The 20,650-nt window shown below is 35.8% G+C and overlaps 1 protein-coding gene across 12 annotated transcripts in view; it reads right to left on the bottom strand.

Moving 5' to 3' along the window:
- The window catches only part of THRB (thyroid hormone receptor beta), a 366,979-nt gene that overhangs the window by 214,031 nt on the left and 132,298 nt on the right, over positions 1-20,650 (bottom strand). The window contains exon 2 of one of the 12 annotated variants that reach the window (XM_025376930.1): positions 5,370-5,426. The exons of the other annotated variants lie outside the window; for them this stretch is intronic. The gene's annotated coding sequence lies outside the window, so the exon portion shown is untranslated. The remainder of the gene's footprint in view (positions 1-5,369; positions 5,427-20,650) is intronic. 12 annotated transcript variants of the gene reach the window in all.

The raw sequence follows: 20,650 nt of genomic DNA on the forward strand, positions 1-20,650 counted from the left end.
ACCAGTTGTCATTAGGAATATTAGCCTGATAGAAATTTGAAGGATCAATTAGAGAACGACAAACTAGACTAGGGGTTATTAATTTAAGTGTAGACCTCAGGGAATTTACAACCCTCCTTAAGTAATTTGTAGAAGTTTGTTCGAGCATTCAATTTCCTGAGAGATGGTGCATAGCTGTTGCATGGTTTTCAGCGGAGTCTATGACTCCTGACCCCATAAAAACTGTTTAAGCACCAGAAAGCAAGGAAATCATCTAGAAAGCTTCTATCATAATTTCTTTAATGAGAATCAAAAACATAACAGTGGTAATGGAAATAAAAAGGAGGAAATGGAAACATTTATGAGGCATGGACTAAACACATCATCTAGCTGAACCTGAACAGAAACGAAACAAGCCCAAGAGTACTGAGAGGCTTAACTATGGGTAACATCCATCTGTTATTCTTTTTCTTCCTTCTATAAAATGGAGAAATCAACTCCTGTTTCCAAGATACCATAACGATTTACTAAATTAGAAAGTTCTAAGATAAACATAAAGCATATATATATATCATCACTGCCCTTCTCCCATGTTCACCACACAACTAATCAATTGCAGTCTTTCTTTACTGCTGACTCCAACCACAATCTCTAAATCCTTCTCAAATAGCACCTAGACAGGCATTGCCAACCAGTTTAAGAAGAAACTTAAATGTCATCGCTGCTGTAAGACATTTTCTAGCGCTAGCATTTTTATTAATATTTATTGTATTGACTGTTCTTTCATTTCATAAAGATCTAGTACCAGTGAATGGGTATATTTGGCAGAATGTATTACATACTGATATATATATTTCCCACATGTGGGAAATTTAATCACATACAGTTGGCTTACTAACTAAGTCTTATGCAAGTTCATGAATCTATTTAATGTTAATTCAAAGCAATTGACACAGATTTTAACTAAGCTGAATTAGGAGGGAAAACTGTGTTTATGTGAAAAATTACTCTATTATCCAATTATCATAGTAAAGTTTTAAAACCAGCACATGTCATCACAATCAACTATGAGTAACTTCATTGTTTGGTAAATTCTGAACTCCAATCATTGGCAAGTAGGTATATAGTATTGCCAAAAGCCACCTGTGTTTTAAAAGATGGTGACTTTTGGGTTGGCATTCGAATGTCACTAGGGTGATTTTATTTCCTTGGGATGTTTCTATCTGACATTTGAAAAGACATGTAATTTCAACACAGAACCACAATATAGATAGATTCGGATACGTCATGTTTGTTTTCTACTTGTAGTTGATCAACAAGAAAATTATTACTCTCTACTTCAGCATGAAGACTTCGCCTGCTCCCCTCTACATCAAATTCTGAAGTATGACCCGTTCAAACAGAAACAAACAACATTTGGAAAAAATATACTCACAAAATTGGAAAAAAATCCTCTAATGTACTAAATTCCCAGCAGTAATTATTTGACCATGATCCACAATAAAAAATAATGTTTTAATCTGTCACACATACATACACAAATATGTAGGGACATATATATATATATATATATATATATATATATATATATATATATATATGTCTGAAACAAAAGTTCCACAAAATAATATTCTTACTCCTGTGATACACTTGGATACCTTCTATTCCATTGAACTCTACCCTATTTTGTTCTATTTTATGTACTATTTCATTTTTTTAAAAGTAATAACATGCTAAATTGATTTCATTACTCACTAATATAGCCCAACCACGGTTTGAAAAACACTACTGAAGCAAAATGACTAAAGTACTCTGACTTTATTCACCAATGTAAACATATCCACAAAAGACCAATCCTGAGCAACTTAGCAGGGGAAAAAAAAAAATCTCTTGGCTTGCTCCCTAGTATCCTGGATGAAGCCAAGGTTTGCTGAGCCAATTTTTGTAGTTTGTGGTTGACAATGACTGAAAACTGAAAGGCAGAGATCAAATCCTCACTTTCCCTCTCAACACATCTCTTCCGCTGGGTAATTTATACAGTGCAAGTATCAAGCTATTCAATTTTGCTGTCATTTACTGTTCTTTTTCCAACAGCAATGGAAACACAGCATCAGTTTACTGTCTTCTCTCTTAGGTAGAATTAGATTATTGTCCCTCCTACCCCTTTAAACAAGGATGGCATTCACCACTTCAGAGTCACTCTTAGAGGATCGTCAAACAAAGCATGGCAGGGAAACTACTATCCATGAAGGAGCAATAGCAGAATCTGGGGATTGAGGTTGTCACTCCAGGTTATATACAAGAACACGCTTTATAATGGTTCTTTTGATTGAGTGGACACAATTAGAACTGAATCAACATAATTAATAGTAAAAACAAATAGACACTTTAGGCACGCAGAGTGCAGCGAACTACTCTGTGCCTCAAGTTCTGTAATAGGACAATAACAATGCTTAATTTATAGAGATCAGGGTTAAATTAGTAAGTTCAATATTAAAAATGTATAAAGTGCTTGGAAGAGTGCCTGGCCCAAGAAAGCATGCTATAAGTGTTGTTTTTATTATTATGCTGGCCCTGGGAATTGGCAGATATTGGTCTAGTTCTATGCTGAATCCAGTGCAAAAATCCAGGAAGAGAAGGGATGGTTCTAAGTGCCCCTAGAGTTATGCGCCTCATTTAAAGTGTCAAACTGGGACACTTTTGAGGGCTGTTGGATTGGTTCACTGTATTGATTGTGGGGATGCTTTAACAGCATACACATATGTCATATTTTATCAAATTGTATATTTTAAATACAATTTATTTTATGTCAATGAGACTTTAATAAAGCTAATAAAGTTAGCTTTATTTAATTAAAATTAAATAAAGTTAATAAAGCAGACCAAAACTGAAAGAATATTGAAAGGAGTATACTTCCAGTAGAAGGAGAAAGATCCCAGATGGGAGCTTGGACACACAGGAAGGAAGGATGAACACCAGAAATGGTAAATATGCGGTAAATATAAATGAATATATAAATGAATATTAACTATTTAAAACAATATAAAAATTGTTATATCTTGTGGAATTTAAAACATGTAGAATCGAAATGTGAGACAATAATACAAAAGGGAGGAGTGGTAAATAAAATTAAGTCCTTTGCATTTTCTGGAAAGTAATCAAAGTCACAATTTATATTATACATTAATAAATTAATGATTCACTTTGTAATTCCTAGGGTAACCACTAAAAGAAGAGTAAAAGAATAAATCACTAACAAGCCAGTAGAGGTGAAATAGTTCATTAATTCAAAATATGGTAACAGAGGAGAGGAAAAGGAACACTAAATAGCTGGGGCAAATAAAATGTCAAAGAGTAATATGATGGATTATAACCTAAATATATCAGTAATTGCATAAAATGCAGATAAACAGTTCACATAATATACATATTCTAAATTATTTTTTAAATCCCAGTTAAACGCTGCTTAACTGAGACACACTTTTTATATTAGGACACACAATTTGAAAGAAAAAAAGGATTGAAAAATTACATGTAAATTATATTAATGTCAGATACTGTAAACTTAATGACAAGGGATATTACTAGAGATAAAAAAGACATTTTACAATAGTAAAAAAATCCAATAGAAAGATATGAGTGATAAATCTGAATGCACCTAGTTACTAAGCCTCAAAATATATAAAGCCAACATTGCTAGAACTAGAAAACAAATAAGAAAATCCACAATTAATGTGTGAGGGTTTAATACACCTCTCTCAGTAACTAGTAGAACAGGCTGTTAAAAATGAGTAAGAACATAGATAAGGATAAGGTGATGAATACATTTGACCTAATAGATCTATTTATAACATTACAGCCAACAATTACAGAATACACATTGAACATTTACCAACATCTATGATGTGTTGATAATAAACGAGTCTGAATAAATTTCAAAGATCAAAAATCAAACAGAAGATATTTTCTGACCATATCATAATTAAATAGAAATCAATAATAAAATAATAACTAAAAATTACACAAATATTTGGAAATTAAGCAATACCCTTCTAATTAACCCATGGGTCAAAGATTAAGCAGAGTGGAAATTCAACAATATTATTAACTGAAATAGAAGAAAACATGCCATCTCAAGTGTGTGAGATGCAGCTAAAGGTGTGACAGGAGGGAAATTTCTATACTTAAATGCATGTATCAAAAAAAAAAAAAAAGACAGCCAATGATCTAAGAAGACAATCAATGATTTAAGTATCCATCTCAAGAAACCCTAAAAATCATACCGTATTAGGGTCAACCAAAGTGGAAAGGAGAAAATAACAATTAGTAATACATAGAACAGAGGTGTAACAGAGAAAATCAATCAAGTCAAAAACTGATTCTTTGAAAATACTAATAAAATCATAAACCTATAGCCAGATTTATTAAGATAAAAGAAGAGAAAGGAAAAATTACATGTATTGAATAAAAAAGAAATCACTACAAATCCTACAGACAATAAAAAGATAAGGGGATATATGAACACTTTATGGCAATATTTGAAAATGTCAATGAAATGGACAAATTACTTAAAAAAAACCTTACTCAAACAGGAAAAAATAATAAAAATGTGAATGGTACCATACTCATTAAAGAAACTGAATTTGTATATACAAATCTACTCACACAGTACTCTCTAGGCCTAAACTGCTGGAGAGTGAGTTCTACCAAATACTTAAAGGAAAAACCACACCAATTTTACATAGCTCATCCAGGTTATAGAAGAAGTGGGATCGTGTCTCAACTCATTTGATGAGACTCATTTTATGAGGCCAGCATAGTCTTGATCCCATAACAGTATAAGGGTATTATAAGAAAAGAAAATTATAACTAGCATTTTCTATGAATTTAGAAGAATAATTAAACAAAGTATTAGCAGACCAAATCCTGAGATAATTTTAAAAGGATAACACATTAATGCAAGAGGGTTTACTTTTAAAAATACAAGGTTGGTTTAATATTAGCAATCAATGTGAAGCACTCTATTAATAGAAAAACGAAAAGCATCTGGTCCTTTAAATGGGTACATTGATCTATTCATGATAAAACACTCAGCAAACTAGGTGTTTGGTAAATTTTGAAAACTTTACATTTTCCTAATGCCTCAACAGCCCTACAATAGACTGAACACACCCTGCCCTGGTGTCCAGGTTGTACTAGTGTAATAGGGCTGGTCCCTGCCACAAGTCCCCCTTCTTTCCTTCCCCTGAATGTCATCTAGTGACATTCAAACACACCAATGAAATCCCTCATGCCTTTTTCTTGTATACACCTTCCTGACCCCCTAAAGAGGCACCAGTCTGTAGGTCCTCATTCTCTTGGCTCCCCACTTACTTAGTGAGCCCGCTCACCTGGCCCTTCTCCCATGGGGCCTTCTGCACGATGTGCTGTGCTTTCCTTTCTAGGACCTGCAAGCATATTAGATCATTTAATTGCATATGCCTCTCGTATGCATATGCCTGTGCCTCTCATATGCCTTTCTATGGCCTTACTGAAATGATCCTTAAAGACCTCACAAGGAGGATTTACTCTCCAATTTACAACACACTAGGATTGGAAGAAAACACTCTCAATTTGATAAAACCCTATAGCAAACATGCTAATGATGAATATTGAAAGTTTCCCCTGAGACTAAGAATAATTCAAGGATATTTTCTATAACCACCTCTGTAAAACATTATACGAGAAATCGCAGGTCTTGCAATTAGGAAAAAAAAGACTGAAAAAAGAAGAGATAAAACTGTGGTTATTCTTTGAAATCACAATTGTGTATGAGGAAAACCAAAACATCCTCCAGATAAATTATTAAAACTAATAAGTTAATAAAGCCACACCACTGGATATAAGATCAACATATAAAACTCAATTGGAATTCTATATACCAACAACAAACATTTAGAAAATAAAATTCAGTCACTTACACCATTTATATTGGCATAAACATATCAAATACTTTAAAATGCATTTTTAAAAGATATCCAAGACTTCTAAATGGGAAACTACAAAACTTTACTGAGAAAAAGCAAAAGAGATCAATATATGATCATAGATTGGGGGCCTCAATATTGTAAAGATGTCAATTCTCCCTAAATTAGTATATAGATTCAATATACAGTAATCCCTATCAAAATCTCACAAGTCTTAGGTTTTTGTTTTTGTTTTTTTTTCTGGTGGAAATTAGTAAACTAATTCTAAGATGTATGTGAAATAGCAATGAGCCAAGAATAATCAAGGCAAAATTAAAAGAGAAGAATATTAGAGGACTTAATACTACTAGCTACAGTATTACAAATCTACATTAATTGAAACAGTGTGCTATTGATGCAGGATAGACAAATAGATCAGAAGACCTCCAAAGAGAGTACAGAAACAGAAACACATATACCATCATTAATCATTAAAAGTGACATTGCATTGTAGTGAGAAAGGGCATTGTCCTGAATAAATGGTGGTAGGTTAACTGGATACCCATACTGTAAAAAATATTTTTGTACCTTACTTCACATGATACAGGAAAATCGATCCCAGGTGGGTTGCTGGTAAAATGTAAAAGGTGAAACATGAAATCCTCAGAAAGATAACATATGGGAACATATTCATGATTTGGGGGTAAACAAAGTTTTCTTAAACAGGACACAAATAGCATTAACAATAGAGGAAAAAAGAAATAAATAAACAATAAATGTTAAAAGGAGACAATAAAGGAAAAGGTAAGAAATTAGATTATATTAAAATTAGGAACTTCTGTTCACCAAAAGACACCATTATGAGAGTGAAAAGTGGGAAACAATAATTCTATTACATACGACTGACAAAGAAATCATATTCAGGACATATATTGAACTCCTATAAATCATTAAGAAAAAGGTAACCCAATATAAAATGGCCAAAAGACTTGGATATTCTCACACAAGAAGATACTCAAATGCAAATAAACATATAAAAAGTGCTCAACCTCATTATCAGGAGAGTGTGAATTTAAAACACAATGAGATATCTATACACACCCACCAGAATGGCTAAAATTAAAAATACTGCCAATACCTAGTATTAGAGAAGATGTGAAGAAACTGGAATTCTCATACACTGTTGGTGAAGTGTAATCATTTTGACAGTTCTACAATATCTCCTAAAGCTGAATACACATGTATTATTAATCAGCAACTTCACTCCCAAACCTAACAGAAATGTTTACACATGGTCATCAAAAGACCTGTACAAAAATGTCCATAGCTGTTCTTTGCATAATAATCAAAAGCTGAAAACAATTCAAATGTTCATCAATAGTAGAACAGATTAAAACTTGTAATACAGTCCAATTCAAGTCAGAAATGATAGATAGTCTTCCAAACACAATATTGAGCAAAATATGCCAGACACAAGAAAGTATGTTCTATATTAGGCCATTATATACAGTTCTAAACAAAGCAAAATTGACCTCTGGTTTTAGAACTCCAGGGAGTTCAGTCTCTCCTTTGGGGAGAGGCTGAAAGTGGGTGTGAAGAGAATTTTTGCTTCTTGTCAATATTGTATTTCATGATCTAAATAGTGATTGTGTAGGTGGATTTGTTTTGTGAAAATTTATTAAGTTGTATGCTGATGATTTGTGTACATCTCTGTGTGTACGTTTCATTTTAATAAAAATGTTTATTTAAGGTAATTTCTTTAAGAAATATCAATACTTTTTTTGTACTTAGCATTCATAAGAATACAAACATGTGGCAGGGAACAGTGACGGGACCTACAGCATACATCAGGGTAAATTTCAGACATCTTATCTATTGTAACATGGTGCTGTCACCCTGTGTGTAGTATCTATATGAAATGGTATAAAAGATGAGGCTAAAAGAAACAGCATTAAGTTTTCAGGATTTTCTGTAAATATGCTGCTTAGTATGTTATTCATTTTTTTTTCTTGGTGAAGAATAGCAGAATTTTTTTCCTGTGTATAGTTGTAGATCAGCACCCCAAATCATGCAACAAATCAGTTTCTTCTCTTCCCATTGGCTTCTAAAAAATCCAGCCCTAAATTTGTGTATACCCTTAGATCAGTAGTTTTCAAACTTTCTTTACCATGGCCACAGACAGAAATTTTATATCATGACCTAATGCACAAACACGCCCATCAATCTGAAACTTACATAAAGATATAATACCCTTACTTTGTGCAATGGCCTCTGATATTCTGTTCTCACCTTCATATCTTAATCCATTAAAAATGATGGGTGCTCACTAAGATGGTTTCAAAGGCCATTAATGTGTTGCAACGAAGTTTGAAAAACATTGTCTTCTAGACAATGGTACATATTAGGCATTCAATAAAACGTTATTGAATGAACAGTGGTATGCATTTTGTTAATTTGGCCTAAACTCCAGTTTGCTGTTAGCCTTGTTTTCCTTTGCCTTCTCACCTTTTGTTCTTATTTATGTCAACTTCTTATAGTGTATGTATCCTTAGAAATTGTCATACTCTTTTCCAGAACAAGTCCTTAAAAAACACTCTCAAAGTCACACAGTAAATCAGTCGGAGCAGAGACAGGAGAGAAAAGGTCATCCCAAGGCACCCAAGGTGCTGGGAACAAGAAGCTTAACACCTGTAGGACAGACACTTCTTGTCCCACCTCTGTAACAATGTCTGCAGCACTAGGACACATGAGAGCAGATGGTGACTGGGACTAAGTGCCTGGAACTCACCTCTAACCTTACAGGGAACCCTATATACTCTTGCTTTCCATGAAGTTCTCTTGCATTTCCGACAGATGGGAGAGAGTGAGCCAGCTCATTCTGAGAAACACAAAGACACTTTTTGAAAGAGGAACAAAGGGTTCTGCAACTGACAATGAAGAATGGTGTGAGCATCTATGTGCATCACTGTGATAAAGAAGCTCATGGTCTTGAGTTTCCTTTATCTCTCTTTTCAGGGTGTAAAATCTTTCTCAGGCCATTGACATTTTGTGTCAACAGAAGAGCTAGCAAACATGTTGGAAGGAACTAGTTCAGGCATGTGAGAATAAACCTTATCTTTCTAACACAGGAACAAATTTAACCTTAATAAAACTTTTATTTGAAAACATTTCTGTTGGTACTATTAAACAAAACTTTCATACAAAAAGTTCTTGGATCACTTTTGGGCAAGTTGCCATTCTGGCTTATCTTCAACACCCAAAGAAAGGAAAACATGTTTTAGGCCAAGCCCCATGGTCCAGTTCAGTAACGCTGTCCCTGTGAGGATAGGGCTGTGGGCTAGAGAAGAGAGGTGAATGCGACTGGTCATTGCTTTAGCTAGAAAGGGTCAAAAATGACAAGGAATGTAACAGGGCTTAATGGACCAGAAGTCAAAAATGCAGTCTAATATTTGCCTTCACACATGTCTACAGGAACATTTGTTTTAGCAGTATGAAATCAGAAGCAGCCTGCAAATTTTAAACCAGGGTGGTTGGTTTTAAAAGGTCTTTGTGCAGCCATTCAAACTCAAACTTGCAAACTCACAAGAATTCATCACAACAAAATATTAAATGTAAACACCAGGATGAAAAACTATATACACAAAATATGAATTTCAACCATATTTTAAGCATACACATATACTACATATGCATAGAAAAAGACTTGGAAGAAACACTCCAAAATATTAAGAGGAGCTATAAACACTGGTTAGTGAAATTCAGAATGAATATTCAATTTCTTCTTTATGCTTTTCTTTATTTTTCAAATTCCCACTATAGGCAGAGATTGCTTTGATAGCTCAATAAACAAAGCTATTTTAAAAATGTAATAATGTATTTCTTTATAAACTCTAGTTTTTTTCATTCATTGACAAATATCTGGATAACATTTTGTCCATTTTCTCTTTAACGACATCTTCAGGGGTTAAATTGCAACTCAACAAGGAGAGCAGGCTGACTGAAATGCAAGAGTGAATCACATGCAAAGTAAAAGTGAAACATGGATTCTTACCCCCGAGTATATTTGCATGAAGAAAAACCAACTTAAAAAAAAAAAAAACCTCTTGTCAGAAACACTCTTTGTCTTGTATATTTTTTTCATGTGGGATGTGTAGAATAATTTAAAACTGTAGTCCATAAGTAACACTAAAGGTTTAGATAGCCTAGCCTACACACAGTCAGTGTAAATGTCACACAGCCATGAATTCCTTGGTGCAGAGTTCCACAGTTCCACAGCAACTCATGTCATCCAGCTGGCTATAAGCAAAACTGAGCAACAGACAAATCTCTGCAGACATTTGACAAGGAAATGAAGGCTGCACAAAGAAATGAGGCTGTCTATTCAAGCTAGGACCACAGAAAATTCACTGTGAATTAGCAAGCACACCAGCATACATGTCAAATAAAGTGTCTTCATTTTTCACGCGGTTTCTAGTTACTTTGTCACTTTCCTGAACTGTACAGGTCAGTGTGGATACCACCAAAGGCTCAGTGTTGTACTGCCAGGTGCAGGAAGGAAAAAGGCAGGTTAATCTGTTTTATCACTTACTTCTCTGACTTTATATATTAGGCGATTCCATATGATAAAAAACAAAACAAAGCAAACAAATAAAACTCCTATAAAACTTTGTATTAATAAGCCCCTTAATTTTAAAAAATAGGTTAGTTTTTTATCTCTTAATCTAAATAATGCAACATTTAATAAAGCAGGTATGCATAGCAAATTTTAAATACTAAGATGTGGGCAAGTCATCTCAATCCCTTGCTAAGCATTGCTAAAATTAAAAAAAAAATTCTTAGTAAGGAGGATGGACCTTACTAAGTACATCATTCACAATATGGTAGTCTTGTGCCCTGATTTCAATTAAATGTTTCTATAAAGAATTTTAAAGGTTGCATAGTGTTCCATGGGATATATGTACCACATTTTCATCATCCAGTCTATCACTGATGGGCATTTAGGTTGGTTCCATGTCTTTGCTATTGTGAACAGTGAGGCCAGTATCCTTAGCAAACTAACACAGGAACAGAAAGCCAAACACTGCATGTTCTCACTAATAAGTAGGAGCTAAATGATGAAAATACATGGACACATACAGAGGAGCAACACACACTAGGGCCTTTTGGGTGGAGGATAGGAGGAGGGAGAGGCTCAGTAAAAATAACTAATGAGTACTAGGCTTAATACCTGGGTGATGAAATAATCTATACAACAAATCCCCATGACACAAGTTTACCTATGTAACAAAACTGAACTTGTACCCTTGAACTTAAGATAAAAGTTAAAAAAAAGTTAAAGGAACTTCAAATGCTATCGCAAATAGGACAGAAATATGTTTACTTTGGAAAAACACACAAGACATAATGAGTGACTAAGAGCTAACCATTGGGTTTTCTTGTCTATGTTGGGAAAGCAAACTTTTTCGACATGTTAGAATGTCTGCCAATCTTAGGCCAAGACATTGGCTACTGAATTTGGAACTGACACTTGGGCTACTGAGAGTACACACTGAAGGAAAGAGAAGGAAATCCGAATGGAAGGGGAGAAGGGGATGAGTTTCGGCTCCGTCTGGATTTCCACTCTCAAAGAAAGGATTACCATGTCAACTCATGAGTAAAAGTGAAGAAGAGCAAATTTCTAAGTTAATTAAAAGAACTTGGTTTGGAAACAAGATTTTGAATCCCTCATGGCTGTGAAGACTTTCCTTTGCATCCACCCTCCAGTGAGGAGCTCACAGAAGACTCAAGATAAAAAAAGTGGATTTCTTCATAAGCCCACATTGATATAGATAAATACATGAGTAAACACACAAATAAATAGAGGAAAAGGGAAAACTCTTCCTCAAGGTAGAATGGATGTTAAAACTAGAGGGTGAAAATTTAAGGAGGAAAAGACATTTGTATGGTCTCAAGGTATTTAATCTCACATAACATACATTAATTACAAAGAAGACAATAGGAATTTTCCAATGAGAAAACCTGACAGACAGCACCTTAACCAAGTGATTAAAACTAACATCCTCAATAATGGAGTAAAGTGGCATCATGTGACTCCTGATATGACGCACTGAGAAGGGCACAAGATCATTAATGTGGTATTCCTTCCAAAGGCACATCACCTGAACATAACCTTGAGGAAATATCAGAAATACACACTGGAGACGTTCTACAAAATAATTGGCTTGTATCCTCCAAACATACCAAGGTCAAGAAACACAAAGAAAGGCTGAGGAACTGTTTCTGAATAAAGGAGCCTAATGAGACATGACAACCAAATGCAGCATGATATCCTGGAATGGATCCTAATTGGGAAAAAGAATTGTTACCAAAGACATGATTGGTCAGTGGACAAAATTTGAACAGACGATGTCAATTAGATAATAGTATGTATCAATGTTGAATTTCCTGGGTTTGATAACTGGGCTGTGGTTATGTAAGAGGCTGTCCTTGTTCTTAGGAAATACACAATGAAACACTTAGGAATGAGGACATAAAAGACAGTAAGGCGGGTGACAGAGACTTAGTAGCATAAAAAAAGCATTTTCGCTACACTGGAATTCCTTCCTGGCTCTACCAGAGAGAGGCCAGTGAGGTCAGGCCAAATGGGCAGTGAGGCTCAGTGCATTCACCTGAAGGGAGAAAGGGTGTACACAAGGTATACTTATATTAGTAAAAACACACGGTAGAGTCATCTGTGGGTCTGGAGGAGTTTCTATAATCTTAGTACTTGTATATCTGAGTCTAGCTTATCATGGAAACTCCTAAACATTAGCTATCTGAAAAATACATTCATTCTATTCCAATGGTTCCCCAAGTCTTAACTCATTTTCAACTCTAAAGTCCAGAGTCTCATCTAAATATCATCTAAATCAGATATGAGTGAGACTTGAGGTATGATTCATCCTGAGGCAGAATTCTTCTCCAGCTGTGAACCTGTGAAACCAGACAAATTATGTGCTTCTAAAATTCAATGGTGAGAAAGACACAGCATAGACATTCCCATTCCAAACAGGAGAAACAGGAAAAAAGGAGAGGATGAAGGATCTCGAGGAAGTCGAAATCTAGCAAGACACATTTAATCATACTTTAGGATTGAGAATAATCCTCTTTGGTTTGATGCTCTGCCCTTCAGGTCCACTAGAGTGGTGGAGGTACAGATCCCAAAGCTCCAGGTGGTCCTGAACAGCCTCAAAAGCTTCCACAGGACAGTCCTAGACCCAAGACTTTGGTGAAAGGCTGTCTGGCCTGTTGAAACTGAGATGGTGGCCCTGATGATCTCTGAACTGTCTTTGCAGGCTCTTCTCCCCTTTTCTTAAGATTAGTACATGCTTACAGCCAAATAGTTCTATGGTCCAGGCCAGTCAAGTCTAAGAAATCCAACAGGCTTCTTTCATTCTGTCCTGCTTTGTCTGTCTCCCTTAGTTCCAACTGGCAATGTCTTTGCTGATATGATCCCACTCTATCCTGGCTTTGCTAAGACCCCACTAGAACTGCCCTTAGAGTCTCTAATTCTAGCACACACCTCAAAACTCTTCCAGCCTCCACTCCTTGCTCAGTTCCAAAGCCACTTCCATGTTTTCAGGTATTTGTTACAGCAGCACCTCAATTCTTGGTACTAAAAAAGTTACTAGTAGTGCCAAGTCAGACATGATGGTGAAAACCATTTTCTCTACACTGGGATTCCTCCCTGGCCATACAAGAGAGAGGCCAGTTGAACACGCAAAAAAGAAGGAACAAACACAAAGGAACCGAGGCTTTCCTTCTCCCACCCTCCTGTCAGACCCCCTTACACCAAAGATGGTCTCTGATTGCCAGTCATGAAAACTTTCTTCAAGGGAGATGGGTTATAGGAAGGTAAAGACATAGAATAAATTGCTCTTTGGCAATATATAGAGATGTATACTTAAAAATTTTTAGCACCTAGCCATGATTCTTGGTGACCTATTGCCAATAATTGAACTAAAGATGTAAAGGTTCTTATTTATAGTGAGGCACCTGACCTGAAGATTGAAATAAAATGAGGTAGTATCCTTGACTCAATTTTGTTGGTTTTATGGGGGTTTTTTTGTCCCCCAAAATGAACACCAATATTTTAGGCTGAAAATCTCAGAGCTTCAAGGGATGTCTAGAGATAATCTCATTCAAATTCCTCTTTTCACAATTGGGAAAAGCAAGGAGTTGAGCAGAAATGTAAAGTGACTTTCTCAGTCTTAATCTTGTGCCAGGACTGGAATCTTTGTCTCTTCAAAAAAAATACCAAACAAACTATTATTATTTGACTAGAAATAAAACATTATGTGGTTAAAAAAATTCAAAACGTTCAAAAGAGCATATCATGAAAAATGAGTCTCCCTAGAGTTTGTGACCCTCATTAAAACCTTATATATCTTCCCAGAAATGTTCCTGGCATACACATACATGTATACCTGTGTATCCTTTTTTTCACAGAAGATTGTTCATATTATAACTCTATCTTTCTCATTTTGTTTGGCCCGTAATTTGAACTCTTTTCATATCAATATATTCGAATTTACTGTCCACTTCTGAGGGGGTTACACAGTATTCCATTGTTCTTATTCCATTTATAATTTATTAAAGCATTTCCCTAGTGACAGACTTTTAGATTGTATGATGTTCTTTGGGATTATAAACTACGCGGTACTGGTGGAAGGTATGTATTTTAATAATGTGCATCTTTTCATACAGTTCCGTCATTTTGTTTTTCTGAAAACTTTGTCTTTAGCAACCACTCCCCTGTCATTCTGTATTCCCTTGCCTTGCATTAGTTTCCCTTGTATGTTTATCACTGCCTGAAATAGTATGTACTTGATTGTTTATTTTTTATTATTTATGTCTGTTGACTAGAATGGAAGCTCCATGGAAGTAGGAAATTCATTTTATTCACTGCTATATCCTTAGCCCAGAGAACAGTGACTGGTTCCTGGTAGATGTTTAATAAATATTTGATGAATAAATTAATAAATGCTTTGCACACTTTACTATTAGATATTGTTTTTCTTACTAATTCATAAGAGTGCTGTATATAGTAATTAAATGAGCCTTTGTCATTTGTGTTACCAATATACTTTCCAGCATATTTATTTGACTTGGTTGATGGCATCATTTTTTTGCCATAAAGAAATGTTATATAGCCAAACATAACCTATCTTTCGTTTATTTTATAGCTTTTGGGTTTTGTGTCTTGCTTAGAAAGGCCTTATGCGCTCCAGAGTTATTTTTAAAAACTTGTCTGGTACTTTAATGGTTTGTTTTTATGTTGGAGTCTTTGATTCATTTGGAATTTATTTTGGCTAAGTAGTAGCTGTGTATTCAGCTTTGTTATTTTTCCCAAATAGCCCATTGACCCAACATTAATTAAAGAATAATGCATCCTTTTCTCATTATTCTGAATGTCATCTTTATCATATACCAAATTCTCATAAATATTTACATCTGAATTTTCCAGTCCCTATTATCTTTTGTTCATTTGTCTGCCTATTTGTGTGTTGGTATGAATTTGTGGTAGTTCCCCTTGATTTAATGTATTTTAACATCTGTGTAAGACTGGGCTCTCCTCTTTGTCTCCTTTCCACTGTAATTTTCCTGTCAATTCTCACATGGTTATTTTTCCATAAGAACATCAGAAACCACTGAACCAGTCAATCCACTGTCAAAATATTCCCTTAATACTTTACTGAGGTCAGATTATCATACAGATTAATTTAGGAATAAATGACATCAATAAAAGAACTTAGCTCTCTTGAGTCCTGAATGTTCTTTATGCTCTCCCAACTTCCTTGATACACACAAATAAAATTTAATTTTCCTCAACGGGAAGAATGAATGTGACTCTTATACCAAAACTAAAACGAAACCTTCTGTTCCAGGTATCTTTTGCTGTGAAGCAGCACCATGTCACCCCAAAATTTAGTGGCTTAAAACAGCAACCACTTTTATTACATCTGATAATTTTGTGGGCCCAGAATTCAAGCAGGGCTTCGCTAGGTGGTTCTTCTGCCTTCACATGGTATTAATTGAGGATACTCAGTGAAGTTCAGCTGGTGGCAGGGCTGGTCTGGAAGTACAAAGTGGCTTCATCCACTTGCATGACTCCTTGGCAAGGATGACAGGAAGGCTGAGCTGAGAGCTGAGCTGGGATTATCTCCCAGAGTTCCTAGATGTGGCCTCTCCAGCATGGCAGCTTCAGGGTAGTTGGAATTTTTAGATGGTGACTCAGGCTCCAAAAGCAGGTGTTCCAGAGACAGGGAGGAGGCTGCATGGCCTTTAATGGTCTAGCCACAGAAGTCGCTTAGTGTCTCTTCTGCTGTATTCTCTCGGTCAGTGAGGTCACAAGCCTGCCCAAATTCAAGGGAAGGGGATATAGACCTTTATCTCTTGATGGGAGAATGCCAAAGAATTTGTGACCATGTTTAAAAACCACTATTCCTTCGAATAGTAGAAAACTAGACAATTTTCTCATTAGTTTAATAACTCAAGACTTTTCTACAATCTTTTATTCTACTTTCCTCACTTCTGTCACTGGAAATATTGCCATGATTCAAAACTATAAGTATTTTATTTTTAAAAACACATTTTCAGTTGAGTTGTATTCTTTGCCTATGTGAATGGGAACAGCCATGGTCCTCAGCATGACTTTGGCTCTATCTGTCCATTGTTTCTGCTACCCACTTCTGGCCACTTTATAGCTTGCTGGTGCCTCTACCAGAGAGTGGCAGGAGCAGAGAAAGTATGCTTAAAATTTTTCCATTAAAAAAAACTTGTTATTTGGCAGCAGTTTTGCATAAAGGCAGAAAGCAAATTAAAACTAAAAGTACATATTTTGAGGATTAACTGTGAAACTCAACCACTCATTACAAAGAACACCAGAGCTGGCCATTCTTTCTACTAATCCAAGGCCTTATTTCAAAGACCCCTAAAGACATGCTCCGGTAATCCCCTTTATGCCTTCGTAGATTATGCCTTTCTTTTCTAAATTCCAGTGATAATAGTAACATTTATTGATTATCTGCTGTGCCAGGTGCTTTATACATGTTTATTATTGCATTTAACCCTAACAGCACTCCAAGGGTGGGAATTGTTACACTGATTTTTAAGCCAAGAACACTACGGCCCATTGAAATTAGCTACTAAGCTTCACAGAGCTAAAATGTAGCAAAGTCTATTTGCTACACCCTTGTCTCCAGGTGTGTTCAGTAGACCAGCAGCATCAGCATCACCTGGAAGCTTGTTAGAAATGCAGAACCTCAGGTCCATTCCCAGACCTTCTGTAAAAAGCTGCATTTTAAGAAGATCTCCAGGAGATGTATATTCACATTAAAGTTTTTGAAGCCCTGCTCTCTATCCAGCTTCTCAAACATTCCTGCACACTGGAATCCCATGGATAACTGCTTTTTACCGATACATTACTGTTCATGAAGAACTTTTAAAAAATGCTAATGCCTGAGCACCTTTTCTTCCTCTCAATTCCAATTTAACTGATCTGGGTGCAACCTGGGCATCAAAAGTTTTCAAAGCTCCCCAGGTAGTTCTATTATGCAGCAAAATTTAAGAACCACTGTTTTATATAGTTCACTTGGTACTAAGCATATTCTATATCTGGTATAGTTGCTTATCATTTTCATACACATCATATGTCCCCAACATGAATATGTTTTATATATCAGCTCTCTTTACAGAGTGGCAGTTTCTTGCACAAAATATGCACTCACTAAACATTTGCTGCTATTGCTGTTGTTGAAAATGGTGCTTAATTGTCTGTGGTGGGGCTCGAACATCAGTATTTTTGAAACACCACCTCACGTGATTCTATTGTGCAGCCAAGGCTGAAAACCACTGGGTTGGCTCCTATAGCTCCAGCTGATGGTTGCTATGGAGAAATTTGGGCAGACGAATGCCAAGTGTCCTGATTTTTGAAGAAGATCCTTAAAACCCAGATTTTTATAATAACTGTTGACAACAAATTCAGGTTTTTGAAAAAACTGTGTGACAAAATAAACCACATCTGCTGGTCATGTGTGCCTGCACATGCATGAGCATATGCTTGTAAAGGGATATGGGATACTCAATATATTTATGGTTACGCACTTGGAAATTCATAACTCTAAGTCTGATTATTATAAATGCCATCACTACTGCTGCTTTGGAAAAACACACCATCATCATTGCATAACCATCTAGCTTAAAAAAGAGTCACCATATTGTTTCTGTCGATATACATAATACACAGCCTAAAATAGAGATTGTGAAGTCTTGGAGAATAAATAATCTGTGCCTCATTTTGTTCTATGCAATGCCTAAATATGCCAACAGAACAAGAGGATGTGTCCCAAAAAGAGGGGGCAGGAGGCATTTTGAAATTCTGGGAAGATAGATAGTCTATAAGAGCAGGGTACTATTGTCATGAATTCTACCCACTGCCTGAGCACCATGCTGTGATTAAGGAAAGCCAAAGAAAGGAGATCCAAGAAGAAAAACTAGAACAAGAAATAAAGGTATGAAAGAAAAATATGGCCAGAAGAAAATTTCCCATCTGGTTTCTTCACCACCAGTGGCTCCTTATGTATGGATTTGTTTGCCAGAGCTAATAAACAGTGAGGGTCTCTAATGATGTTAAGCTGGGTGGTAAAGTCACTGGGGGCTTATATCATACAGCCAATGATGTGTTGAGTGAAATACACCACATGTTGAATTTGCTGGCATTAGCACCTTCTGCCGATTTAACTTATGGGCAGATGATAGCAGGCCCACCACCCAATACCACTTGCCCATATCCTTGCTTTCATTTCATAAAGCAAGAATAAAAGAGAGTCAGTATCAACATCAAAATAAATACTAATAGTAACATTGATGATGTTACTTTTACCACCAATAATAATAGCAATTATCAATTACTGAATGCTTACGATGGGCCAAGCACTGTGATAAACACCTTACATATTATATCTCATTTATTCTCAATACAATAGCCACACTGAGTCTTTTAAAACAGACGTCAGATCTTGCTTTCACCTCCTCAAAACCCCTCAGTGGCTCCCATTTTACTCAGTGCAATAGGCGAAGTCCCTTTCACAGTCTGCAAAGCTGTATGTCTACCAACTATCCACCCCCTTCCCTACTCATTATCTCTCTGACTCCACCTCCTACTCCTCTTCCCCTCTCTTAATCCATTCCATCTAGCCTAATGAACCTTCTATTCCTCCAACATGAAGCCTCTGCACAAGCTGCCCCCCTTCATAAGAAATGTTCTTCCCCTAGATATGCATAAGCATCATTCCTGTCACCTTCTCAGTGAGGGTTTCTCATACCAAGCTGTTTAAACTTGCATTTCCCCATTCCTACATTCCCTTTCTTCTTTTTTTCTCTCCATAGAACTTATCACCTTCTAATATCCAACATTGTACTTATTGATGTTTTAAACGGACTCTCATCCACTGGACTGTAAGCTTCATGAAGGCAGAGATTTTCTTCTGTTTTGTTCATTATAGTGTCTCCAGTGCCTAAAGCAAGGCCAGACACTTATCTGGCACTTGATGAACATTTTTAGAATGAACAAATTAATGAATTTAATCCTCACAACAACCATAAGAGATAGATGCTATCATTATCCTGCTTTAACAAATATTGGGTATGAAGTTTGGAGACATTATATTTGCCCAAGATCACAAACGAGAAATTGTTAGACGGATGTAAACCAAGGACATCAAGACATGTATAATAACATTTGTGACCCATCTTGTTGTTAACACTTTGGGCCTTACTTAGAAAATGATACATGTGACAATTGGAATCTAGAAGTGGATCAATATTGGGTGCAGCTGGGACTAGGACAATTACCGGGAGCTGATGGGAAAATGAAGGGAAAACTCCAAAGTTGACTATTTTTGTTTCCTGTGGTTAGGGTAATTCTTAATTTTTAGAGCAGTTGTTACCATTTTTTTGGATGATCATTTGTAGAGGAGATGGATCTTCTGAAGTATTATGGTCATGGGAAACAAATCAAGGCTTAGCAAATCATATTTCCTTGGGGGTAAATAAGTCAAGGGTCAATTTAGATCTTAAGTTGCCTAAGAAATTTCATCCAATGAGAGCCAACTGCAGGAATTTAAGAGTCCAAAGACACTGTAGGAAATTACCACTGCAAACATGTCCCCAGGACTCTTAAAGGCTTCTGCAGAAAGCTCATTAACTGTTTTTAATGTTTCAAATACTCCCTCATCCAAGAATAAATCAGATAGAATTCAACTCATGCCAAACACAGGGTGCCTGAGCTAGCTAATTGTGCCTAAAGCCTCAGGGGAACTTGGTAAATATTAAGCAATCTACTCGAGCCTGAGCTTTCAGTGGGTCAAAGTGCTTAGTCCATAACATTCATTTGTATGGTGTTTGGCTAAATCAAAAAGCGAAGTTCAAGGAATAGAAGATTAAAGCATTTTCTCTAGATAAAAACAAAATTTTTCAAACACTTTTTGAAGATTGTCTGAAGAAAAGATATATAAGCAGGAAACATCTTTTGGCAACTCTGTGATAAGTTTGACAGACAAGTTTCTTATGTCCTTCATACAATTTAAAGACAAGAAATATATTAGTGACTTGACATTTTAAGTTCACTAATTTCAAGTAATACACTTTATAATTTCCAAAACGAATCATGCCTGTGTATGTGGCTC

Source organism: Theropithecus gelada, chromosome 2 (genome assembly GCF_003255815.1).
Source record: "Theropithecus gelada isolate Dixy chromosome 2, Tgel_1.0, whole genome shotgun sequence".
Lineage (NCBI taxonomy): Eukaryota > Metazoa > Chordata > Mammalia > Primates > Cercopithecidae > Theropithecus > Theropithecus gelada.